At 45.0% G+C, this 27542-nt stretch overlaps 1 protein-coding gene across 1 annotated transcript in view; it reads right to left on the reverse strand.

Annotated features, from left to right (window-relative positions):
* Positions 1-27542, reverse strand: part of HIP1R (huntingtin interacting protein 1 related) — a 163564-nt gene that overhangs the window by 135213 nt on the left and 809 nt on the right. The window lies entirely within an intron of this gene.

Below are 27542 nucleotides of genomic sequence, written 5' to 3' on the forward strand. Positions count from 1 at the left end.
GTACTGAAAGCATTTGAAGACGGATCCGTCTTCAAAATGTGTTCAGTGTTACTTTGGCACCCAGGACGCTATTAAAGTCCTGGTTGCCATAGTAGGAGCAGGGAGCGGGGGAGCGGTATACTTACAGTCCGTGTGGCTCCCGGGGCGCTCCAGAATGACGTCAGAGTGCCCCGTGCGCATGGATGACGTGTTCCATGTGATCACGTGATCTATGCGCTTGGGGCACTCTGACGTCACTCTGGAGCGCCCCGGGAGCCGCACGGATGGCAAGTATGCTGCTCCCCTGCTCCCCGCTACACTTTACCATGGCTGCCAGGACTTTAGCGTCCTTGCAGCCATGGTAACCATTCAGAACGTCGGATCCGGTAACGCGCCAAAACGACGTTTAGCTTAAGGCCGGATCCGGATCAATGCCTTTCAATGGGCATTAATTCCGGATCCGGCCTTGCGGCAAGTGTTCAGGATTTTTGGCCGGAGCAAAAAGCGCAGCATGCTGCGGTATTTTCTCCGGCCAAAAAACGTTCTGTTCCGGAACTGAAGACATCCTGAACGGATTTCTCTCCATTCAGAATGCATTAGGATAATCCTGATCAGGATTCTTCCGGCATAGAGCCCCGACGACGGAACTCTATGCCGGATCCGGACAACGCAAGTGTGAAAGGGCCCTAAGCCAGTTTTACTTTACACCAGTTTGCTAAATGACCCCATTATAAGCACGGTTTGGGTGCGACTCGGAGGTGGACCCATTCACTTGAATGCGGACAGCACTCCGTTTCAGAGCCTTGCAAAAAAATAAAATAATAACTAAATAGAACATGTTCTATTCTTGTCCGGTTAGCAGACAAGAATATGCATTTTTATAACGGGCTGCGTTTTGCGGATCTGCAATTTGCGGACCGCAAAACACGGCGAAGTCCTGTGCATGTAGCCTAACCCAGAAAAAACCCTCCAAGTCCATCTATTTAGAGAGGACCTGGATTACCAGATGCATGTACTATAGACTTTAGGTGAATTTAGACAAACCAATAATCGCCCAGATTATCAGGAACGGCTGTTTTTGTGAACGCTTGTTCCCGATAATCTGGACATCTAAATGTGCGATACTCTCAGGGTTACACCACCAATGAGGCGAGGTGATGCAATTGCTTCAGGCAGCACCAGGTAGGAACAAGATGGGGCAGCAGAAGGGGGATTATCTGTTTCTGCAGTATAGTATTGGGAAGCACAGTGGGCACACCATGTGTTGCTGTATTACCCTGTATGCTTTGTAGCTCTGTATGTAATGTTTTCCAAGTATGTCTTTAACAGTAAGGCTGGAGGGAAGGGTTAGGTTAAGAAGTTGGCATTGTGGGGTTGGGGCACAGTTTCAGCTTTCACCTCAGGCAGCAGAAAGACTAGGTGCACCCCTGGAAACACTACCAAGGTGATCCTTTCATTCATTCAGGCCCCACCAGTCATCATTTCTGGGCAGCAGTTCGTGCTGTCTAAACCGCGATCTACAGTCCAGAATCAATGATTCTGTAAAGCCTCATGCACACAGCTGTTGTGCGGCCGTTCCGTGCATCGGGGACCGCAATTTGAATGGGTCCGTGATCCATGCTCACCGCAAACAAATAGAACATGTTCTATTTTTTTGCGGTGCGGAGTTGCGCACCTATTCAAGAGAATAGTTCCGCATCAATATAATGCTATATGACCCCTGGCTGCGCTAGGGAGGTCAGGCTGCGTTGCGGACTCGCTGCAGGAGGAACGCTCGTCTGCAAGGGGCCTAAGGGCTCTTTCACACGAGCGGATGCTGTGCCTGGAATTTGCTGTGTGAAAGAATGCCAAACCCCGCTCCAGAGAGCAGAGACACGAGCATGGCATCCGCTCGTTTGAAAGAGAGCAAAGGTTCTGTCGAAGATAACGTTTTACTCTGAGGAAGCCCCATTGAGATGAATTTCACTCAATTCAAACGGGGGAACACAGGGAACCTGTTCTTGTGAGCACTTAAAACCTATCCTGTGTACAGGGGATAAGGGTTTGTCATGGGACAACCATTTAAATGGGCAAATACTAACAAGCCATATTCTTGTCCTGCCTGATTATTGAGAATTCACCCTGCAAAGGATGGCCTGACGCCAGGCACACTTGTACTTATGCCGAAATCATAAATATACTTTGACAAATCCAGATAAAAATTAAAGGGAACCCGACATCAATTTTATGCTGCCCTCAATCACAGCAGCATAAAGTAGTGGCAGACGCGCTGATTTCAGCGGTGTGACACTCATGAGCTAAAAGTACTGTATTTTTTCACTTTATAAGAAGCACCAGACTAAGGCCCCTTTCACACGGGCGAGTATTCCGCGCGGATGCGATGCGCGAGTTGAACGCATTGCTCCCGCACTGAATCCTGACCGATTCATTTCTATGGAGCTGTGCACACGAGCGGTGATTCTCACGCATCTCTTGTGCGTTGCGTGAAAAATCGCAGCATGCTCCTCTTTGTGCGTTTTTCACGTAACACAGGCCCATAGAAATGAATGGGGTTGTGTGAAAATCGGTTGCTAGGAGACGATCGGGATGGAGACCCGATCATTAATATTTTCCTTTATAACATGGTTATAAGGGAAAATAATAGCATTTCTGAATACAGAATGCATAGTACAATAGCGCTGGAGGGGTTAAAAAAAAAAAAAATGTAACTCGCCTTAATCCACTTGCTTGCGCAGCCCGGCTTCTCTTCTATCTTCTTTTTTGCTGTGTGCAGGAAAAGGACCTGTGGTGACGGACCATGTGATGACCGGAGTGACATCACATGGTGATGGACCATGTGACGTCACCACAGGTCCTTTTCCTAAACACAGCAAAAAAGACAGAAGAGAAGCCGGGCTGCGCAAGCAAGTGGATTAAAGTGAGCACCTTTTCCCGTGTGAAAGAGACCCAAGACTGTGGTTTACTGGTGTTTTACTTAAGTGGAGGGGTCAAGGTCAGTAACTTTAGGGTGTGTGTGGGGTTGGGGGGGGGGGGATAGTTTTCCTCAGCTCCTGTTACCCCTAGGCCTCATTCACACGGCTGTTGCCGTATTGCAGCCCGCAAACAGCTGGTCTGCAATATGCGTGCACCTGCTCCCCGCATCAGAGCTGCAGTGCGGAACGGAGGCACGGAACCCCACGGAAGCACTACAGAGTGCTTCCATGGCATTTCTGTCCGTGCCTCCGCACCGCAAAAAAATAGAACATGTTCAATTTTTTTTGCGGTGCAGACGGATCACAAACCCATTCAAGTTGAATGGATCTCGATCTGTTCTGGCAAATTGCGGTCCCCAATGCACGGCACGGCCGCACAACGGCTGTGTGCATAAGGGCCTAGTGTGTAATCTACTGACCATTGTAACAACCAGCAATGGTGCATATGGTCACCTCATTAAAAATACCTATCCAAATAAATGTGTCTCCGTTGCTCTGTTGTGTCCAGCCATGCTTCTTGTTCTGCTACATTATTTTAAGTATTTGTCTGCGACACACATACAGGTCTTCCACACACAAATATAGCTTTGCTATAAACATACAGCCCTGCTACACACACTTCTATACTATACACACATGCAGCTTTGGTACACGCACAGTTCCGTTACATATATACAGCTCATGATCACACACATGAGCAATACTACACACACATACAACTGTGCTTTACATACACACACTTATATAGTTAGTAAAAACTCACATTTCCCTGCACTAGCAGTCGGTCTGTATAGTTTTCCTGCTTCTGGGCCCATCCCATTGAGGACACCATCAAAGGTCCTTAAGCTGTACTGGAGTTCTCATCTCCTTTCAGTACAGTGCAGGACCTTCCTCTCCCATATGCTGAATGGATAGGTCTCCTGCTGGGTGTTGGCAAGGAGAGAGAGGCAGATGCACAGATCTCTGCCAGATCATGAAGGAAGCAGTCAGTGGGTCTGGCCATGCAGGATGTCTGTGACTACTGTTTATAAGGCTACTTTCACACTCGCGTTTTGGCTTCCCGTTTGTGAGATCAGTCATGGACTCTCACAAGCGGTCCAAAACGGATCAGTTTTGCACTAATGCATTCTGAATGGAAAAGGATCTGCTCAGAATGCATCAGTTTGCCTCCGATCAGTCTCCCTTCTGCTCTGGTGCCTGCAGAGTTTTGCTATCCGCTTGACGAAACTGAGCCAAACGGATCCGTCCTGACAAACAATGTAAGTCAATGGGGACAGATCAGTTTTCTCTGACGCAATAAAAAACTGATTTGCCGCCCATTGACTTTCAACAGTCTTTGGATCCGTCTTGGCTATGTTACAGATAATACATTTCATGACGGATGCATGCGGTTGTATTTTTGTAACAGATACGTTTTTGCAGAACCATGACGGATCCGCCCAAAACGCAAGTGTGAAAGTAGCCTAAGACGCTGGCACTTTTTAGCAAGATTTTTTTCTTGCTAAATAAAGTTGGTCTTATAAAGCGAAAAATACGGTAAGTGGTTGCCAAGAACCAGCATTATAATTATTGCAGCCCTTGAGCCTAAATCTGCTGAAATCCGCACGTCAGACACTACTTTATGCTGTCCTCGGTGACTTCAAAATCATAAAATTGATGACTAGTTCCCATGTTGGGATAGGGGCTTTGAGTGCTACACGTCGTCATCACATGACTAGGAAATCATCCAACATTTAGGTCGGTTTGTGATGGCTGTAATGTGGACGCATTTTAGCCTTCATACCATGGGTGTAATATGCATACATGAACCAAACTTGGATCACTATAGAACCCTAAGCAGAACCGCAGGAGATCTGGATATTGCATCTGCAATATATACAGGAAAATACAGCTGTATTGCAGACATCTTATGATCAAATATAGTTTAACCCCAAGTGTTTTCTTAGAAGTCTTATGTACTTTCATGAAATATAGGCATGATACACACCTTTAAAGTACACATTGGAGGACAATTTTAGCCTTTGCTATCACGCAGAGGAAAAAAGTTGCCAAAGGCAGTTTTTTTTTTCATAACATTTAAAGGTTGATAATAGGTAACTGCACCCAAATGCACCAATCTCATGTTAGCATAGGTTCATACGTGGCAGGTCGTTGTGTGAAAATCTGCTGCATTCATCTGCATTTTACAAACACCACTGAGACGAATGAGCAAGTCTCTGAAGTGTGAGCTTGCTGTTAGCTAAGGAATAAGGGTCCATCTACACAAGCGGGTATGGTGTCATAGGTCATGTCTTTCAATGGTGTTGCTATGGGACATGCCACATGTTGCAACTGCGACAGTCACAGAAAAATCCAACTTGGATTTTTGGCAACTGTCGCACTGCAGTCGCAGCATGTCCCATAGCAACACCATTGAAATACATTACATGAAATGTCACCAGTGTAGCCGGACCCTAAAGCCTGGTACAGAACCAAGAGAACAACAGTGTAAATGAGCTCCTAATCATGCAATGCTTTTAGATTTTGACCTGAAAATAATACAATAAAATAAAAAAAATATACTTACCTGCTTCCCACTGCTTCGCTTCTAGCAAAAGGGCCAAAATCCGCCCTCCTGATCCCCAGCTTGGAAACTTCAGGACTGGTTCACATGCCCCGTGGTGTTCAACCACTGGCCATGGGCAGTGACATGTCCCCAAGTGGCAGGTCACTGCTGAGACCAGTGAATGGCTGCAGGGGAACTTGTGACCTTGTTTGTAAGTTTCAAGCCAGGTTTAAGAAAGAACATGGATTTTGGCCCTCGGCATTGGAATGGCAGAGATCAGGCAAATATATATATTTTTTTTTTATGAAGTCAAATTTATAAAGGAGTATAAAATAAAGCTGGACAACCCCTTTAAGCTCCTCATTTGCAATAGAGAGGTAGAGGAATATGAATTTCTACCACCTGAGCGAGTCAAATGACAGCTAAATAAAATTATGCAATGATGTGCCTGACTATTCTGTAGTGGAAATACTTTGTTAATTAAGGGCATACTGGTAAGGAGGAAATGGACCGCAATCTACAGGTAGCATGTTATAGAGCAGGAGGAGCTGAGCAGATTGATAGTTCTCTGGGAAATAATTGAACTACATTTTTAATTTATTAATTTAAATCTCTGCTCTTTCTGAGCTGTTTGCCAAGTATACAGTCTCAACAGTGATAAGACTGCCCACATGCCTACTGAGCTCACAAATAGAGATTTAAATTAATTACGTTAAATTATGCTGAATCTTCCCCAACAAACCTACATATCAATCTGCTCAGCTCCTCCTGCTCTATACAGCCATTCCATTCTGGCTCCCTTCAGTCTCCATCCTGTAAAGTTTCAAAATGGTAACAGAAGACATTGGCTACAGCGTCACATAAGACCCTGTCCGTCCAGAAGTTTACAGGACAGGGCCCAGGAGACTGCAGAAGGGAGCAGGAGTATGGTTTCCTAACAGGTACAGCAGGCAGGGGTATGAAATTTAGTAAAGCGCACACAACTGGCAAAGTCCTTGAAATCTCATCCAAGTTGCTAGTGCTGTTATAGGCCGACATAAACATCCTGTATGTACTGAAAATCAAAACGTAGTTCAGTGACAATGTAAAAGCACAAGGGCATTCAATGAATTCATCTAGCAATTACAGCAGGAACACAAGCACACTTCCTGACATTTTTGATGGTTCATCACCCAGAAACAATAGCAGTGCAGCTTCATGATCCAGAGAAGAAAATAACTAATGACCATTGTCATAGGGAAAGGAACATGGAGTCCCAAAAGTAGAGCTGGAACAAAACATGATCTGCACAAAACTAGTCCAAAGGAAAAGTAGAGCATTTTGTCTCGAGCAACACAAACTGGCCTCCGGGTGTCATTTTCCAAGGTCTTGTTTAAAGAGGACCTGTCTAGGGATGAGGTAACTTGTGATTACAAGGTCGGCGTACAAGGTTCGGGTTTATCAGAGAATGCAGTTATGGATTCCGCTACCACAGACCATAAGGTATGGTCCCTGGTAGCGGAATCCATCATGGAATTCTTAGATAATCCGAACATTGTATGCTGAACTGGAAAACACAAGTTCGCTCAACACTAGACCTGTGACTTCTTCAGACTTTCCCATAATATAACAATTCAGGAGATCTTATCTTAGAATCCTGTATTGTGCCATTCTTTACTGACCCCTCCTGGAAATATATGAATGCACTGACAGCAGGGTGTTACCATTTGACTTGGCCCCTACACATCACTGCCATTATCCCCTTTAAGACCCAGCCATTTTTCACCTTAAAGGGGTTGTCTCATTATGGACAATGGGGGCATATCACTAGGATATGCCCCCATTGTGTTATAGGTGTGGGTCCCAGAGGTGGCTATATCGAGAACGGAGCCCCGCAAGTGAAGGAGGGCGCACTGTGCATGTGCAGCCCCCCTCCTTTCATTTTGTATGGGGCTGGCAAAAATAGCTGAGCACTGGCTCCGCTATTTCCGTCGGCCACATAGAAATGAATGGGAGCGGTGGTCACGCATCCGTGGTACACTCCCATTCACTTCTATGGGGAGCCGGCATGGTGGTGGCCAGAACGGAGTCCTCCAGCCACCACCTTGCGGGGCTCCGTTCTCGATATAGCCACCTCTGGGACTCGCACCTATAAGACAATGGGGGCATATCCTAGCGATATGCCCCCATTGTCCATGATGAGACAACCCTTTTAAGGACCAGGCCATTTTTAGCAAATCTGATATGTGTCACTTTATGTGGTAATAACACTTTTACTTATCCAGGCCATTCAGAGATTGTTTTCTAGTCACATATTGTACTTCATGACAGTGGTAAATTTGAGTCAAAATATCTCATTTTTATTTATAAAAAAAAAATATATATATATATATATATATATATATATATATATATATATATATATATATATACCAAATTTACCAAAAATTTGGAAAAATTCGCAAATTTCCAAATTTCTATTTCTCTACTTTTGTAATAGATAGTAATACCTGCAAAAATAATTATTACTTTACATTCCCCATATGTCTACTTCATGTTTGGATCATTTTGAAAATGAAATTTTTGGGACCTTAGAAGGCTTAGTAGTTTAGAAGCAAATTTTGAAACTTTTAAGAACATTTCAAAACCCCAATTTTTTCCGGACCAGTTCAGTTATGAAGTCACTTTCTGGGGCTTATATATTAGGAACCATCCATAAATCACCCCATTTTAGAAACTACACCCCTTAAGCTATTCAAAACTGTTTTTACAAACTTTGTTAACCCTTTAGGGAATGACATTTCAAACTAAACATGAAATTAAATTTAGAAGAAAATCGTGGCTGCAAAAAAAAAAAAAAAAAAAAAGGCTTTTATGCAAAAAAAATAAGTGCATTGAAGTGCAAACTGAGCAGACACGATCAGTAACGGACACTGGTTACTGTTGTTTTAATACATTGGTGGTAGTGTCGGATCTGAGTTTTCACAAAGTGAAAACTCAGCTCTGAAAAAGCTTTTTTTATGCAGACGGATCTTCGGATCCGTCTGTATGAAAGTAACCTACGGCCACGGACACGGATGCCAATCTTGTGTGCATTCGTGTTCTTTCACGGACCCATTGACTTGAATGGGTCCGTGAACCGTTGTCCGTCAAAAAAATAGGACAGGTCATATTTTTTGACGGACAGGATACACGGATCACGGTCTCGGCTGCAAAACGGTGCATTTTCCTATTTTTCTACGGACCCATTGAAAGTCAATGGGTCCTGCGAAAAAAAACGGAAAACGGCACAACTGGCCACGGATGCACACAACGGTCGTGTGCATGAGGCCTAATATTGTAGTCACTTACAGATATCATTATTTACACAGAAAAAGTTTTATTCAGTTCCTTCAATATATCACCTTATTTTTTGTTTGCCAATCTTATTTCGAGGGGCTGACAGGTCCTCTGTAGGACTCATGCACACAACTGTGCGTTATCTGCATTTTTAGTGGGTAACACATCTCTATGGAGTTATGCACAAGTCTGTACATTTTGTGGATCCGTGACACCATTAGCAGGTGTGCACCTAGCCTTTCTGTCACCCGAGGCTGCCCCCCCCCCCCCCCATGCCAATTTCTTACCCTAAACCCCTTGGCCACAATGAAAGCACACATTGCCCATGGCCCTTCTGCTGCCCACCTCTCTCCCCTACCCGTTGCTGCCTCACCTGGCCTCATTGGTGGTGCACCCCTGACCATTAGGTAATTTACCGAACATGTCCTATAATGGTACGCACTGCTGCAAGAACAGCCATTTCTATTGATGTAGGCGCAGAATGTACTCTGAAGGGATCAGTATTTTGTGAATCCATTTTTTGAGATTCGGAACTCCTATACGGCTGCGGGCATGTGGCCTTAAAGGCTGCAACATGATTGGCCGATATTGCTCCACTTTAACAAACTCTCTTTCTGCTGTAGTGAGAGGAGGATTTTTAACAAATTGCAAGACACTACAGCCACACTATGTATACACAATTCATCCGTCTCCGGCTGGTTCTACTGCATTACTCTCGTGCGTCTGCATTCATCGCTCTCGCGTGAACCCAGCCAAGGGTGGACTAGCCATTGACCTTACAGGCTGCTGGCCACGTATATGACAATCTGGTTCTCACAGCGTTACTTAAAGGGAACCCAAAGCCAGTTTTAACTAGACAGATCCCATTTAATGGTAGGAGCAACAGTTATTTATGCCCCTGGCTGGTGGCTGCGGGTGCCCTCCTGAATTCAACTGCATCACCGTCCTTAGGAGCGGCAGTATTGTGTGTTGCACTGTGATTTTTAGGTTGTCCCGGGGCAGTATTTTGTGCTGCACTATGGTATTACTGGCCCTGCCTACTTGTTTTCCCTTGCCTTCAGTCAATTTGTACCAGTCTACAACATGGAGCCATTTTTTATTTATTTTTTCATTCACACATCCGTATGTGTTTTGCGGATCAACGGAACAGCAAAATACAGGACACCTGCAATGTGTGTTCCACATTTTGCGGACCGCACATCGCCGGCACTATAGAAAATGCCTAATCTTGTCCGCAATTGCGGACAATAGGACACTGTTCTATTTTTTTCGGGAACGGAATTTCGGACTCGGAAGTGTGGATCTGCATTTCCGGATCCGGACAGCACATCGTGTGGACCCATAGAAATGAATGGGTCCACAATTCCGTTCCGCAAAGTGCGGAACAGAATTGCAGAAGTGTGAATGGACCCTAAAGGGATTGTCTCACTTCATCAAATGGCATTTATAATGTAGAGAAAGTTAATACAAGGCGCTTACTAATGTATTGTGATTATCCATATTGTCTGGATTCATTTTTCCATCACATTATACACCGCTTGTTTCAATTTGCTGAAGTGAGGGAACCCCTTTAAAGGGAATCTGTCACCTGCTTTTACAATTATAAGCTGGCACCATCGCTATGTTCACTAAAGTACCTTATTTCCAGGAGTCTTATTTCGTTTTGTAGTTTTGATATAAAAGCGCTTTTTATGTTATGCTAATGAGACTCCAAGGTGCCCAGAGGGGCGTTTTTTTCACTCTCCGAGTCTCCGGTGCCCAGTGACGCCCTCCCTGCAGTGCCCAAGAACGCCTACTGATTCTCAAATAACCTCCCACAGCCCGGCAAACGGTTCCGCCCCCTCCCCACATCATAGTCTACCTTATAGAAATGCCCCGTCCTTCTTCCTGTCTGCGGCCAGAAAACTCGCGCAGGCGCAGTACTGCCTGCGCGATCATCAACCTCCTGAGGGCAACAGCCTCAAAAGTCTCACAGGGCATGCGCCGAGCCCAGTGATGTAACCTGAGCGCTGTTGCCCTCAGGAGGTTGATGATCGCACAGGCGGTACTGCGCCTGCGCGAGTTTTCTGGCCGCAGACAGGAAGAAGGACGGGGCATTTCTATAAGGTAAACTATGACGTGGGGAGGAGGCGGAACCGTTTGCCGGGCTGTGGGAGGTTATTTGAGCATCAGGAGGCGTTCTTGGGCACTGCAGGCGGGCGTCACTGGGCACCGGGAGTGTGAAAAAAACACCCCTCTGGGCACCTTGGAGCCTCATTAGCATAACATAAAAAGCGCTTTTATATCAAAACTACAAAACTGAAATAAAGTAAAAAGAAGACTCCTGGAAATAAGGTACTTTAGTGAACATAGCGATGGTGCCAGCTTAAAATGGTAAAAGCAGGTGACAGATTCCCTTTAAGTTCCCAGTCCTACAGACAGCCACACATTAGTCATGTCAGAAGGTTTCCTGGATTTTATTGGCCCTTTAGCAGAGTGCACGGCTATGCTGCACATGGGATTAGTCACCACGTAAACAAAACTCCATCACCTACCAGCAATTACCATTTTAATGAACTGGTGAACTTCAAAAGTGGGAGTTGATCGGACAACATGTTTAATAAGGGGTTTACAATAGAACAGCGTGGGAACCAAATAATCATAACCTAGGAGTGAGGAGAGTCTGAAATAACTCACTGATCTCTGGATATTCAGAGCTGGCCAGATCCGTCTTCAAAATGCTTTCAGTGTTACTATGGCACCCAGGACGCTATTAAAGTCCTGGTTGCCATAGTAGTAGCGGGGAGCGGCATACTTACAGTCCGCGCGGCTCCCGCGGCGCTCCAGAGTGACGTCAGAGCGCCCCATGCTCATGGATCATGTGATCCATGCGATCACGTCATCCATGCGCTTGGGGCGCCCTGACGTCACTCTGGAGCGCCCCGGGAGCCGCACGGATGGCAAGTATGCTGCTCCCCGCTCCCCACTACACTTTACCATGGCTGCCAGGACTTTAGCGTCCCGGCAGCCATGGTAACCATTGAGAAAAAGCTAAACGTTGCATCCGGCAATGCGCCGAAACGACGTTTAGCTTAAGGCCGGATCAATGCCTTTCAATGGGCATTCATTCCGGATCCGGCCTTGCGGCAAGTGTTCCGGATTTTTGGCCGGAGCAAAAAGCGCAGCATGCTGCGCCATTTGCTGCGGCCAAAAAACGTTCCGTTCCAGAACGGAAGACATCCTGATGCATCCTGAAGGACGGACTGTCCATTCAGAATGCATTAGGATAATCCTGATCAGTATTCTTCCGGCATAGAGCCCCGACGACGGAACTCTATGCCGGAAGACAATAACGCAGATGTGAAAGAGCCCTTAAAAGGTCACAAAAAATGTTTTCCGCCAGTTAAAGAGCTTGTCCAGGCTTTTTTTTATTGATGACCTATCCTCAAGATAGGTCATCAATATCAGATCGGCGGGGGTCCTACACCCTACACCCCCGCCAATCAGCTGTTTGAGGAGACAGCGTGCACAGGCGCCAAAAACAGTAGGGGACACAGAGGCAGAACGGAGGGGTATTTTAGAAAAAAGTGCTGGCATCTGTAGGGGCCACCCTAACTGGTAAGCATACCAGTTTGTAACACAATACCATGAAAGGTCCTCTTTAAGGTTTCACAATATGCACCCAAATACAGTCCCAGCATTAGTAAGTAGACGTCCCGCTACTTGACCCATTGTGTGCATGAGCCCTTCATAAGCTGCTCAAACTTTTTTTTTTACCTGCAAAATAGGAAATAAAAGACAAAGGGCATAATTCTATATGGCTGGGTTCACATCTGCGACTGCCAGAGTTCACTGTATCCGGAATAGCCAGATACCACAGTGCATCGCCTGATCCCAATTTACTGTAATGGGATCCGGCTGAATCCAGCTGCTTTCTGGCATATTGTCACGGGCGAGAATGGGGGAAACCCTCAACCGTGCAATGTCAATAGGATAAGGGTAGCTGCTAGGCCAGGACGACAGGATCAGGGAGCAGGTCACCTCCTAGCACATCCCTAATTCTGACCCTGACTCCTAACCGTATGAGCCAACCCAGATGGTAGGAGGGCTCATACTCCAGAACCTAGGGTCCCTACTAGCCCTCAGGAAATCCCTGGACTAGGAGCAGGGTAAGACGACCTGTTCCTCCTGGACACGGACGAACAGGAGTCTCCACTGGCCAAGGAGCAAGGAGAGGGGAAACATACAGCATATGGATATTGCAGGTGAGTTAAACCAATACTACACCTACCTGCCACAGACACGCTGACTGGAACCCGTGCACAAGTACTGATGTCCACACAAATATTAAGTACACAGCACACACAAATCACACAGGTACCCAGGACACCCATAGCTGCAATAAATATAAAGAGCATAAAAACATCTTCTTAACATCATACATATATTTTTATGACCACAAGGGTGGCCCTCACTGGATAGATGGCATATGAGACCAGGAGGATGACTCCAGCATAAAGCATGGCTGGAGTACCCCACAGCTACAGGCATCCAGCAGGAGCTAAATAGCCCAAGCAGCCACACCCACACACACATACTAGGAAAGGAGTTAACCCTTCCAACTCCAGACAAGGAAAGTGTCACTTAAAGGGGAAATGTACACACAACTAAATCCCGTGCACACCAAACACAGAAAGTGAACACATACAAACACACGTTGCCAGATGCAACCACATGCCTTGACAGCGAGCCGCCTAGCAACCAGCTCAGGCTGCTACACTGCCAACATCATGTTGCCATCGGCAACCACACGCGAGACAACATACTAACTGCCCTCACCTGCGGTAGACAACAAGCAGACCGCTGACAACTGCATGCGACACAAAGAGTCATGACCAAACCATAGTTGTGACACATGTCGGCTTTCAGTCGGACAAAAATGTTGCATGTAGCATTTTTTGCCCAGCTGAAAGCCGGCATGTATGACAAATACAGTGACCAGATTACAGCCGCAGTGCAGCAGATCTGAATCTGGCCTATGCTGCAGGTCTACTTTGCTGAGCTCCTCTCATTAAACTGAAGGATAGTCTGTAACGACTATTTCTGATAAGCTTGTCCGCCGGCTCTGACACACCCGAGTCCAGCCAATAACCCAAAAATAATGGCCAAGATTTACTAATCCTGTAAATAGTGGGGTCCATTCACACGTCCGTAGTGTATTGCAGGATCCGTGAATTGTAGGATCCGCAATACACCCGGCCGGCACCCCTATAGAACTGCCTATTCTTGTCCGCTAATAGGACATGCTCTATTCTTTCCGGAGCCGCTGACCGGAAGTTCTGGGTCGCGGGACAGCACACTGTGCATCCATTCCTGCCCCACAGAGAATGAATAGGCCCGCACCCGTTTCAGAAAATTGCGGAACAGGTGCGGACACATTCTACGGATGTCTGAATGGAGCAGTAGACAGAGCGTCTGAAACTGGACCAGATTTAGGTTCCATTCACATGTCAGTATTTTTCTTTTTCAGATTTCCGTTCAGATTTTTGTGGATCCGCGTTTCCGCAAAAATCCTCAGTTTTTTTTACAAATTGTTCATTTGCATCAGCTCTGTTTGTCCGCAAAAAAAACAAAAAAAAACAGAAATGAGAAATATATGTTGCTAGGGTACCATTTCCTGGAAACCGATCTGCAATTGCAGATGATATATTGATGCATTCCGCATGTCATCCACTTTTTTGCGAACCAATTGACTAGAATGGGACCACAGACCGCATTTTGCGGACAACAGTAGGACAAGCTCTATTTTTGGGGGCGGATCCGCATAAGAGAACAGAATGGATGCGGACAGCACACAGCGCCGTTTGCATTTTTTGTGGAGCCATTGAAATGCATAGGTCCGTATTCCGTTCTGTAAATTTGTGGAACGGATGCGGATTACAAAATACTGACGTGTGAATGGACCCTTATCACAGGGGCTTTAGGTGTATGATGTATCTGGTGCAGGTAGAGGCACTTCTCTTTGACTCTATACCAACCGTTTCTTTTTCTTTGAGACTTCTTGATGCCAGAATTGTGTTCGGATGTTGGCACAAAATGGTGCCAAAATCTTAGGCCCTGTGCCAGGAAACCCCTTTCTGGTCCCCTTGCCAAGCAATTTTGAAAAAGTACAGAAACCCTAGATTCGCCAAATTGCTCAAATTTTTTTTTTTAGACAGATACATTAGTAAATCTGGGCCAATGTAACCCAGAGGAAGTGTCACTTCTGAAGCCACATAAAGAACACCCAGTATTGCATTGTGTGGGGCTCAGAGGACCTTTCACCGATCCTGACATTGTGAACTAAGTATACAGACATGGAGAGCGGCGCCTGGGGATCTCACTGCACCTACTATTATCCCTGGGTGCCACTCCGTTCTCCTGCTATGCCCTCCGGTATCTTTGTTCACTAAGTTATAGTAGGCGGAGATTTCAGTCACTAAGGTATAGTAGGCGGAGTCTGCCCTTGTTCTGCTGTAGCACTGGCCAATCGCATCAGAGCTCACAGCCTGGGAGAAAATAACCTCCCAGGCTGTGAGCTCTGCGCTGCGATTGGCCAGGACTACAGCAGAACAAGGGCAGACTCCGCCTACCATAACTTAGTGAACGGAGATACCGGAGGGCATAGCAGGTGAACAGAGCGGACGACCAGGGATAATAGTAAGTGCAGTGAGATCCCCGGGCGCCGCTCTCCATGTCTGTATACTTAGTTCACAGTGTCATGATCGGTGAAAGGTCCTCTTTAACCCCTTAAGGACTTGGCCATTTTTTGCTAATCTGACCAGTGTCACTTTAAGTGCTGATAACTTTAAAACACTGACTTATCCAGGCCATTCTGAGATTGTTTATTAGTCACATATTGTACTTCATGAAACTGGTAAATTGAAATCAAAAATTTTTTTGCATAATAAAATACCTAATTTACCAAAAATTAGCAAATTTCAAAGTTTCAGTTTCTCTACTTCTGTAATACATAGTAATACCCCCAAAAATTGTGATGACTTAACATTCCCCATATGTCTACTTCATGTTTGAATTATTTTGGGAAGGATATTTTATTCTTTGGGGATGTTACAAGGCTTAGAAGTTTAGAAGCAAATCTTGAAATTTTTCAGAAATTTACAAAAACCCAATTTTTAGGGACCACTACAGGTCTGAAGTCACTTTGTGAGGCTTACATAATAGAAACCGCCCAAAAATGACCCCATTCTATAAACTATACCCCTCAAGGTATTCAAAACTGATTTTACAAACTTCGTTAACCCTTTAGGTGTTGCAAAAGATTTAATGGAAAATAGAGATACAATTTCAAAATTTCACTTTTTTGGCAGATTTTCCATTTTAATATTTTTTTTCCAGTTACAAAGCAAGGGTTAACAGCCAAACAAAACATTATTTATGGCTCTGATTCTGTAGTTTACAGAAACACCCCATATGTGGTCGTAAACCGCTGTACGGGCACACGGCAGGGCGCAGAAGGAAAGGAATGCCATACGGTTTTTGGAAGGCAGATTTTGCTGGACTGTTTTTTTGACACCATGTCCCATTTGAAGCCCCCCTGTTGCACCCCTAGAGTAGAAACTCCAAAAAAGTGACCTCATTTTAGAAAGTACGGAATAGGGTGGCAGCTTTGTTGGTACTAGTTTAGGGTACATATGATTTTTGGTTGCTCTATATTACACTTTTTGTGCGGCAAGGTAACAAGAATAGCTTTTTTGGCACTTTTTTTTTTGTTATTTACAACATTCATCTGACAGGTTAGATCATGTGGTAATTTTATAGAGCAGGTTGTCACGGACGCGGCGATACCTAATATGTATACAATTTTTTTATTTATGTAAGTTTTACAAAATAACTTCATTTTTAAAACCCCAACATTTTTTAGGGTCTCCATAGTCTAAGAGCCATAGTTTTTTCAGTTTTTGGGCGATTATCTTGAGTAGGGTCTCATTTTTTGCGGGATGAGAAGACGGTTTGATTGGCATTATTTTGGGGTGCATATGACATTTTGATCGCTTGCTATTACACTTTTTGTGACGTAAGATGACAAAAAATGGCTTTTTTACACCGTTTTTATCTTTTATTTTTTTTACGGTGGTCACCTGAGGGGTTAGGTCATGTGATATTTTTATAGAGCCGGTCGATACGGACGCGGCGATACCCAATATGTATAATATATTTTTATTTATGTAAGTTTTACACAATGATTTCATTTTTGAAACAAAAAATTAAAAAAAAAATCATGCTTTAGTGTTTCCATAGTCTAAGAGCCATAGTTTTTGGGCGATTATCTTGAGTAGGGTCTCATTTTTTGCGGGATGAGATGACTGTTTGATTGGTACTATTTTGGCGTACATGCGACTTTTTTGATCACTTTTACTACCTTTTTGGGGAAGTAAGGTGAGCAAAATTTCTATTTTCTCATAGTTTTTTTTTTTGACGTTTACCGTGCGGGGAAAGTAACAAGACCGTTTTATAGCTCAGGTCGTTACGGACGCGGCGATACCTAATATGTGTAGTGTATTTTATTTTTTTAAATTTTTATTCAGTGATAAATGTTTTTTTTTCATCAAAGGCACAGCAGCCCCCCGATGGAGAGGGAGGGAGCTCCCTGACCGATGACAGTTAACCTTTTCCATACCGCGGTCCGTACGGAAAGGGTTAAACGGCTGACATCTGCACAGATGTCAGACGTTTATACCAGGGTGTCAGCAATGTGCTGGTACACCCACTAGAAGCCAACGAATTTTCAAGGGGAGGCGGGCAGGGGATGCCGCACTGCCCCCCCCCCCCCCCCGCACCACCCGCCTGCATAAAATCGTACAGGGGTGCGTGAAAAATCTTTGTTTTAGGCACTCAAAAGTTTCTGATCAGAAACAGCAAAAAGCGCAGCAAACCGCAGGTCTGAATTGACCTGCGGTTTTCTGCGATCGCCGACACGGGGGGGTAACATGATCCCCCCTGTCGTTGTGACAGGATGCCGGCTGAATGATTTCAGCCGGCATCCTGTTCAGATTAACCCCTGGGGCGCCGGAATCCCGATGTAAAGTTAGGACGTACCGGTACGCCCTGAGTCCTTAAGGACTCGGGAAATAGGGCGTACCGGTACGCCCTGCGTCCTTAAGGGGTTAACCACCCAGCTCCACTAGCTTAAACCCCCTTAATGACCAGACCACTTTTTACAATTCTGCACTACAATAATTTCACCGTTTATTGCTCGGTCATGCAACTTACCACCCAAATGAATATTCCCTCCTTTTCTTCTCACTAATAGAGCTTTCATTTGGTGCTATTTCATTGTTGCTCACATTTGTACTTTTTTTGATATTAATCGAAATTGACCGAAATTTTTGCAAAAATAAAAAAAGACATTTTTCACTTTCAGTTGTAAATTTTTTCAAATAAAACTACATTTATATACATTTTTCTCTAAATTTATTGTTCTACATGTCTGATAAAAAAAATATGCAATAAGTGTATATTTATTGGTTTGTGCAAAAGTTATAGCGTTTACAAACTATGGTACAAAAATGTGAATTTCCGCATTTTGAAGCAGCTCTGACTTTCTGAGCACCTGTCATGTTTCCTGAGGTTCTACAATGCCCAGACAGTAGAAACACCCCACAAATGACCCCATTTCGAAAAGTAGACACCCTAAGATATTCGCTGATGGGCATAGTGAGTTCATAGAAGTTTTTATTTTTTGTCACAAGTTAGCGGAAAATTATAATTTTTTTTTTTTTATAAGTCTCATATTCCACTAACTTGTGACAAAAAATAAAAACTTCCATGAACTCACTATGCCCATCATGAAATACCTTGGGGTGTCTTCTTTCCAAAATGGGGTCACTTGTGGGGTAGTTATACTGCCTTTGCATTTTAGGGGCCCTAATGCGCGAGAAGTAGTTTGAAATCCAAATGTGTAAAAAATGCCCTGTGAAATCCTAAAGGTGCTCTTTAGAATTTGTGCCCCTTTGCCCACCTAGGCTGCAAAAAAGTGTCACATGTGGTATCGCTGTACTCAGGAGAAGTTGGGCAATGTGTTTTGGGGTGTCTTTTTACATATACCCATGCTGGGTGAGAGAAATATCTCTCTAAAAGTCAACTTTTCACATTTTTTTTTATACAAAGTTGTCATTTTAGAGAGATATTTCGCTCATCCAGCATGGGTATATGTAAAAATACACCCCAAACCACATTGCCCTACTTCTCCTGAGTACGTCGATACCACATGTGTGACAGTTTTCTTGCAGCCTAGGTGCGCAAAGGGGCCCAAATTCCAATGAGTACCTTTTAGGAGGGCATTTTTAGGCATTTGGATTCCAGACTACTTCTCGCGCTTTAGGGCCCCTAAAATGCCAGGGCAGTATAAATACCCCACATGTGACCCCATTTTGGAAAGAAGACACCCCAAGGTATTCAATGAGGGGCATGGCGAGTTTATAGAATTTTTAAATTTTTTTGGCACAAGTTAGTGGAAATTGATTTTTTTTTGTTTTTCTCAAAGTCTTCCTTTCCGCTAACTTGGGACAAAAATTTCAATCTTTCATGGACTCAATATGCCCCTCAGCGAATACCTTGGGGTGTCTTCTTTCCAAAATGGGGTGTTTGTACTGCCCTGGCATTTGAGGGTCTCCGCAATCATTATATGTACGGCCAGCATTAGGAGTTTCTGCTATTCTCCTTATATTGAGCCTACAGGTAATGAGATTTTTTTTTTCCGTTCAGCCTCTGGTCTGAAAGAAAAAATTAACGGCACAGATTTCATCATTCGCATCGATCAATGTGGATGAAAAAAATCTCTGCCAAAAAAAAAAAAAAAAAAAGGAGGGGAAAGGCGTCTGCCAGGACATAGGAGCTCCGCCCAACATCCATACCCACTTAGCTCGTATGCCCTGGCAAACCCGATTTCTCCATTCACATCAATCGATGTGGATGAATAAACCATTGCCGGGTTTTTATTTTTTTATATACAAAGCGTTTGCCAAAACATATGAACACCGCCGCCCCTCAGCTCATAAGCCTCGGCAAACATATCTTTTTTTACAGGCCCGCAACGCAATAAATTTATTAATATGAACTTTATAATAACATTTGAACAGAACATTAACTTTTATGAACTTTTGGAATAGAACATTAACTTTTTTGCTTACCAGTGATTTTTGTTTTGCTTTTTTTACCTTTATAGGACAAACCTCTCCTTCCCCATGGGACAATGTGCAAAGCGCAAATCGCCCAGAGATGTGGCGAAGTACATTATGCACTTTGTCCCAGGTGAAAGGAGAGGTTTGCAGCAGCTGTGAGTGAAAGGGCCCTAAGAGCCCTGTGTGCCTGTCCTGTATGACGCAATCCCTATGCTAATAGTGTACCTGTGAGTGGTACTTCCGGAAACACTCCCCTAAGCATAGGGCAGGGTGGTCAGGACAGTCAGGACAGAAATAGAGGGTGTCACGCCTTATTCCACTCCTGCTACAGACATTTTTTTCAGGGTGGCGGTTGGTTTGAGGTACCAGCAACGACACTGGGGAAATGTCGCTCGTGTAGACGGCTAACTACACTGGTGGATGGGGCCACGGAACCTCCTGGATACAGGAGGTTCTCAATGATCTCTTCCTGAAATTTGAGGAAGGATCCAGTTCTCCCAGCCTTACTGTAGAGAACAAAACTATTATATACAGCCAATTGAATTAAATATACAGACACCTTCTTATACCAGCGTCTGGTCCTGCGGGAAAGTAAATAAGAAGCCAACATCTGGTCATTGAAGTCCACCCCTCCCATGAGCGAATTATAGTCGTGGACACAGAGGGGCTTTTCAATGACACTGGTTGCTCGTTCAATTTGGATTGTCGTGTCTGTGCGAATGGAGGAGAGCATGTAAACGTCACGCTTGTCTCTCCATTTCACCGCAAGCAGTTCTTCGTTACACAAAGCAGCCCTCTCCCCCCCCTTGCAAGACGGGTGGTAACGAGCCGTTGGGGGAAGCCCCGGCGACTAGGTCGCGCGGTGCCACAGCAGCCAATCTGTTCTAAAAACAAATGCCTGAAGAGGGCCACACTTGTGTAAAAATTGTCCACATAAAGATGGTACCCCTTGCCAAATAAGGGTGACACCAAGTCCCAGACTGTCTTCCCACTGCTCCCCAGGTAGTCAGGGCAACCGCCCGGCTCCAGGGTCTGATCTTTACCCTTATAGACATGAAAGGAGGAATTTTGTGGAGCCGGTCAAAAGCTGGGTGGCCTCTGGGACAAGAGGTGCTGTTGTCACTAAAGTGCAGGAAACGCAGGATGGTCTCAAATCGTGTCCTGGACATGGCAGCAGAGAACATGGGCATGTGATGAATTGGGTTCGTGGACCAATATGACCGCAATTCATGCTTTTTTGTTAGACCCATGTTGAGGAGAAGGCCCAGAAAAATGTTTAATTCGGAAACTTGGACGGGTTTCCACCAAAGACTGGGCATAAAAGCTTCCCGGGTTGGCGGCTATAAATTGAGTGGCATACTGATTTGTTTCTGCCACGACTAAGTCCAAGAGCTCCGCAGTCAAGAACAGCTCAAAAAAACCCAGTGCCGAACCGATCTGAGCTGTCTCAACCTGAACTCCAGACTGGGCGGTGAAAGGGGGAACTATTGGTGTGGCTGAAGTTGGGGGCTGCCAATCAGGGTTTGCCAGCACCTCAGGGACTCTACGGGCCTGTCTGTGCGGTGGCTGCGACGGGGGAACTAATGCACGTGCCACCGTACCAGCTTCAACTGCCCTTCTGGTGCTTGCCACTTCACCATGTTGTACGGCAGTGCTGGTACTAGGTCCAGGATGGGCTGCGCTGCTGGTGTATGCCTCACCACGTAATCCGACAGCACCAGCCCCACTCTGCTGCCCTTGAAACGGATCCTGCGCAACCTGTGGTCTAGCAACACGGGGCCGGGTATGCCTGGTGGTATCAGGGACCTCAACCTCCTCGTCCGAACTTTGGGTCAGACTGCCACTGCTTTCTACAGGTTCATATTCTGACCCGCTGGATTCGTCAGATGAGGGTTCCCATTCCTCATCCGACTGGGTCAGAAGCCTGTAGGCCTCTTCAGAAGAATACCCCTTATTTGCCATTTGGTCAACTAAATTTAGGGGGGTATTCCCTGAGACTACCCAAGAAAAAAAGCAAGCCTGTCTTACAACTGGGAGGCTAGCAAAGTACCGGAAGCCGCTGCGATTGATAAAAAATATCAATACCGATTTTTTTTTATCGCCGCAGCGCTTGTGTAGTGATTGTGCAGTGATAAAAATAAAATAAAAAAATGTTTGTCACTGCGGCGGGGAGGGCGTGGGTGAACAGGCCTGATCGGGCAAACACTGCGTTTTGGGTGGAGGGCGAGCTAAGGTGACACTAATACTATTATAGATCAGACTGATCACTTACAGATACAATAAAAGTACAAATGCTGATTAGCGATACGCTAATCAGCGAATCAGTGACTGAGGTGCAGTGGGCTGGGCGCTAACCGACGCTAACTACCTAACAAAGTCATCCCGCAAAAAAAAATATAAAAAAAAAAAATTAAATCAAGCCCTCACACGACTCCATAGAAAGAAAAGTAAAAAAGTTATGGGTCTTGGGAAGCGGCAAAGCAAAAACATTTTTTTCTTAAAAAAAAAAAAAAAGCGGTTTATTGCAAAAAAAAAGTAGTAAAACGTAAAAAGAAAATATATGTATTTGTCATCACTGTAATCGTACTGACCAAGAGAATAAAGATATTATGTTATTTATACCAAAATATCAACACCATAAATTTTATAACTTAAAAACGCAGTGGCAGTATTGCTGTTTTTCTCATCTCCCTCCCAGAAAGAGCTAATAAAAGTTAATCAGAACGCTATGTGTACCCCAAAATGGCGCCATTACACCAACTACAACTTGTCCCGCAAAAAAACAAGCCCTCAAAGCTATGTAGATAGAAAAATAAAAAAAGTTATAGTTCTTGGCATGCAGTGATGAAAAAAGGAAGAAAAACGCTTGGTCAGTAAGGTCCAAAACAGGCTGGTCACTAAGGGGTTAATAGTTTCATGTATGTGCAGCTAGTAACAGACTGTACACGGCCTATAGACCCTGTTTTATATATGTAGGCCCTTAGGTCAAATCACTGCATTTTTGCTGTGTTTTAGAGACGGATCAGCTTTAAATATGTCACCTGGCAGGTTAAATCCCCTGCACCAACAATGGAGACAACTAGCAGGTAGTCTCCACTGTAAGGCCCCATGCACACGACCGTATCAGTTTCTGCGGTCAACAAATCGCAGAATCTCAAAACACGAATACCGGCCGTGTGCTTCCTACACTTTCCCCTTCCGCAGGTCCCACACTTTGTTGCAAATACCAATTTTGTCTGCAAAACGAATATGAACAGAACACGTTCTATTTTTTTGCAAGGCTGCAGAAAGGACATATGGACGTGGACAGCACATAGTGCGTTCCGCATCTTTTCTTGGCCCCATTAAAATGAACGGGTCCGTAGCCAATGTGCAAGAAATGCAGATCAGATGCAGACCAAACATACTGTTGTGTGCAAGGGGCCTAAGGGCGATACCACACATTTGAGGATGGGGGTCCCGTTCCCCTGTTCTGATGGAGCAGCAGGTTGTGCATGCGTACTGCCAATCCATTCATTCTCTATGGAGCTAGCAAGTGGCAGAGATTGTGGAATACAGAGCTAGATCTCCAGCTGTTCCAGAATGAATCGAGTGGCAGTGCACACAAATCACTTACGCTCAAACAGAATGTGTGAGTGTCCCCATTACTCAGATGTGAATACCATCCTATCACGTGTAAGATTACATATTCCATAGCATGTTTTGAGCCTTTGCTAAGGGTTTTTTCAAGAGTAAAATTACCACCACCACATGCTCTTCTCCACTACACTGAATGTGGACGGTTCTCTGCCTGTACACCAACGTGACAGTGCCCCTTTAAGGCTACTTTCACACTAGCGTTGTTTTAATCCGGCGTTCAATTCCGACACTGGAACTGCCCGCCGGATCCGGAAAAACGTGTGAAAACGGATTACATTTGAATCCTGATCAGGCTTTCGATCACAATGGAAAAATGCATTGGAAAAAACGGATCCGCCATTTATGGACTTTAACTTTTTTTTCACATTTTTCGGGTTTAACATGCAAAAGCCGGATCCGTTTTGACTGAACACACGGGGCCGGATCCGGCGTTAATGCAAGTCAATGGGAAAAAAGCCTGATCAGGCGTTCAGTCAAAGTGTTCAGGCTTTTTGGCCGGAGGTAAAAATACTGCATGCTACGTTTTTCTGAAAAGCCTGATCAGTCAAAAAGACTGATCTGAAGACATCCTGATGCATCCTGAAGGACTGACTCTCCATTCAGAATGCATTAGGATAAAACTGATCAGTTCTTTTCCGGATTTGAGCCCCTAGGACGGAACTCAGCGCCAGAAAAGAAAAACGCTAGTGTGAAAGTACCCTAAAGCACTGCTCACGCAATAAGTGCTAATTATAAGGGAGTTACCTGACCACAAACCAGATCATTTTTCCACAGGCTTGGTTTGAATAGGAGCATTTAAGGCTTTGTTCAGATGAGCTGCTTTTCTGCATAACATGTATTGTGTACGTACCAGATCCCGGCCACAATGCAGACAGGAATGCCATCCCCTCTAGACGCGGCCTACGAGAGGTTTATTCAGTGCGATGTACATCTCAAACTCAGATTTAGGCCTCTTGCGCACGACCGCATGTCTTTTTCAGTATTTTGCGGTCCGCAAAAAATAAGGATGACATCCGTGGGCATTCCGTTTTTTGCGGAAGGGAACATCTGGCCCCTAATAAACAGTACTATCCTTGTCCGTTATGCAGAAAATAATAGGACATGTTCTATCTTTGAACGGAACAGAAATACTGAAAAGGAAGGCATACGGAGTACCTTCCGTTTTTTTGGGATCCATTGAAACTAATGGTTCCGTATACGGAACGCAAAAAAAAAATGTTCGTGTTCAAAAGGCCTTAGAGCTCATGCACACGAACGTATTTTCTTTCCGTTTCTGTATTTTTGCTGGCCGTATGCGGAACCATTCACAATGGTGCTGTAGAAAATACAGAAGTTACGTTCCGCAAAAAAGTAGCACATGTCCTATTAATGTCCGCAAACCACGGTGCGAGGCCCCATTCAAGTCAATGGGTCCGCAAAAAATACGGAACGCACACAATACACATCCATGTGTCATCCGGATTTCATCTGCATTTTGCGGATCTATACTGTAGAAATGCTATGCCCAGCCCATATTGCTCATGTGCTTGGCGATTAATAAGTTACTGTTTCTGTATACGATCGCAAAAAACGGATCAAATACAGAAACCATATGGATATGTTTTGTGCAAAAACAGAACGAAAGAGGAATTATATCAGAGAAGAAAAAAAACTCAGATACGGAACAACGGATCCATGAAAAACAGACTGCAAAACAAGGGTCGTGTGCATGAGGCCTTATGGCAAAACTGCGAGAAACAGTTATGTAATCCTCGTCTTCATACACAAACACGTATTGACTTGAGGTCGGAAAGATATTTGTTGAAAGACAAGAAAATCTAGAAGATGCAAGTTATAAATGAGATATCTGCTTTCCTTCCCGTAATATTTCATCAGAGTCTAATCCTCTTAGAGCAAATAAAGAATAAGTGAGAAAGCTGGGGTTGTGCGGCTGCAGAGGCCTTCGGCTCCTTTCACACCTGCGTTCAGGTGTCAGCTCGTGAGCTCCGTTTGAAGGGGCTCACAAGCGGCTCTGAACGCAGCCGTCTGGCCCTAATGCATTCTCAGTGGAGGCAGACCGCAAAACTGATACGGACGTGTGCAGGAGGCCTTGCTGGAAGAAGAGTCCAGGACCCATCTCCGGTGGATGCATTCACACTGCGCCAATGAAGCCAAGGACGGTACAACCTGCTTCACAGCGCGTGTTACTGAAGTCCAGAGCATGCGCAATGAAGTACGGTGTCCCATCCTCCACCTCATCAGCGCCCAATGCCGCTGGAGCAGAGTCCTGGACACGTTTTGGTTTTGCTTTACTTTCTTTTGTGGGGATGGATGACCAGGTTTGGAACCCGAATCCCGGGCTAATAAGTTGGTGTTTTCAGCGCCCCAAAACCGGCAAATTCCCAGAGGTGTGACCTGCACCTAGCGATGTGCCCCCGACTTCTGAGGGACTGCATCGTCAGATATAGGCTACATGCACACGACCATATGTGTTTTGTGGTCCGCAAATTGCGGATCCGCCAAGAAACGGACGACGTTCCGTATGGCATCCGTTTTTTTTGCGGATCCATTGTAATAATGCCTATCCTTGTCCACAAACTAGAAAAAAATAGGACATGCACAATTTTTTTTTCGCGGGGCATCGGAACGGACATACGGATGTGGATAGCACATTTAAATGAACGAGTCCGCATCCTATCCACAAACAAAAACGGAACGTACACGGAGACAAACAACGTTCGTGTGCATGAGGCCATACTCAGAACTAAAACACAGATGGGAACATAGTTAAAGGAGCACCCCCATCTTAGTAATTCATGGCCAAGAATGGAACACCTGGTCAGAGTTACAGAAACGGCCGTCTCCGCTGTGCCCGTTCTCTTCTATGGGAGAACAAACAGCGTAGCACAGGCCGCCCGGCTGTTTTTGTAACCTTGACCAGCTCTGGTCTCCGGATACAAGTGTTCTTATCTCAGGCATGAATGACCAAGATCGGAATGCCCCTTTAAGCATAATATTAATGCGAAAAATAAATAAATATTTGCTATCCTGAGCTTTTAACACAAATTAAGGTGTAGCTGGTAGTTGGTAAAGGTTCGCCATTATGACATAGATGGTCTAACACCCAAATTCTGAAAGGGGGCAATGTCTCTAGGGGGCTTACAGTGCGCTCCCGTTGGCATAGTCGTGGGGTAAATTGATGTAAGCTGAACAGCGGTATGTCACAAACGTACAATAGGAGCGGGTCCCAGAGGTGGCACCTGCACTTTTTGGGGGGGGGGGGGGAATTTATTATGGCACATCTTGTGTAGGAATAACCCTTTCAGGAACACCGCTCCGGTAGCGAATTACATGGGATAATACAAAAAGGAAAACCACTGGTACCGTGCTAGCCAACAGAAAACTAGTTTAGTGCTCTCATTAAAATGCTACTTTCACACTGGCGTTTTGGCTTTCCGTTTCTCAGATCCGTTCAGGGCCCTCACAAGCGGTCCAAAATGGATCAGTTTTGCCCTAATGCATTCTGAATGGAAAAGGATCCGCTCTGAATGCATCAGTTTGCCTCTGATCAGTCTCCATTACGCTCTGGATGCCTGCAGCGTTCTGCTGTCCGTCTGACGAAACAAAACCAAACGGATCCGTCCTGGCACACAATGTAAGTCAATGGGGCCGGATCCGTTTTCACTATCTGACACAATAGAAAACGGATCCGTCTCCCATTGACTTTCAATGGTGTTCATGACTGGTGTTGAGCGAACCTGTGTTTTAAGTTCGGCGTCTGAAGTTCAGGTCCAGGTTATCGAAGAATCGCGTTATGGATTCCGCTACCACTGGATCATAACTGAATTTAGAATCCATAACGCGATTCTTCGATAACCCGAACCTTAGCCGCCGAACTTATAACACAAGTTCGCTCAACACTATTCATGACTGATCCGTCTTCGCTAG

This window comes from Bufo gargarizans, chromosome 1 (assembly GCF_014858855.1).
Source record: "Bufo gargarizans isolate SCDJY-AF-19 chromosome 1, ASM1485885v1, whole genome shotgun sequence".
Classification (NCBI taxonomy): Eukaryota; Metazoa; Chordata; class Amphibia; order Anura; family Bufonidae; genus Bufo; species Bufo gargarizans.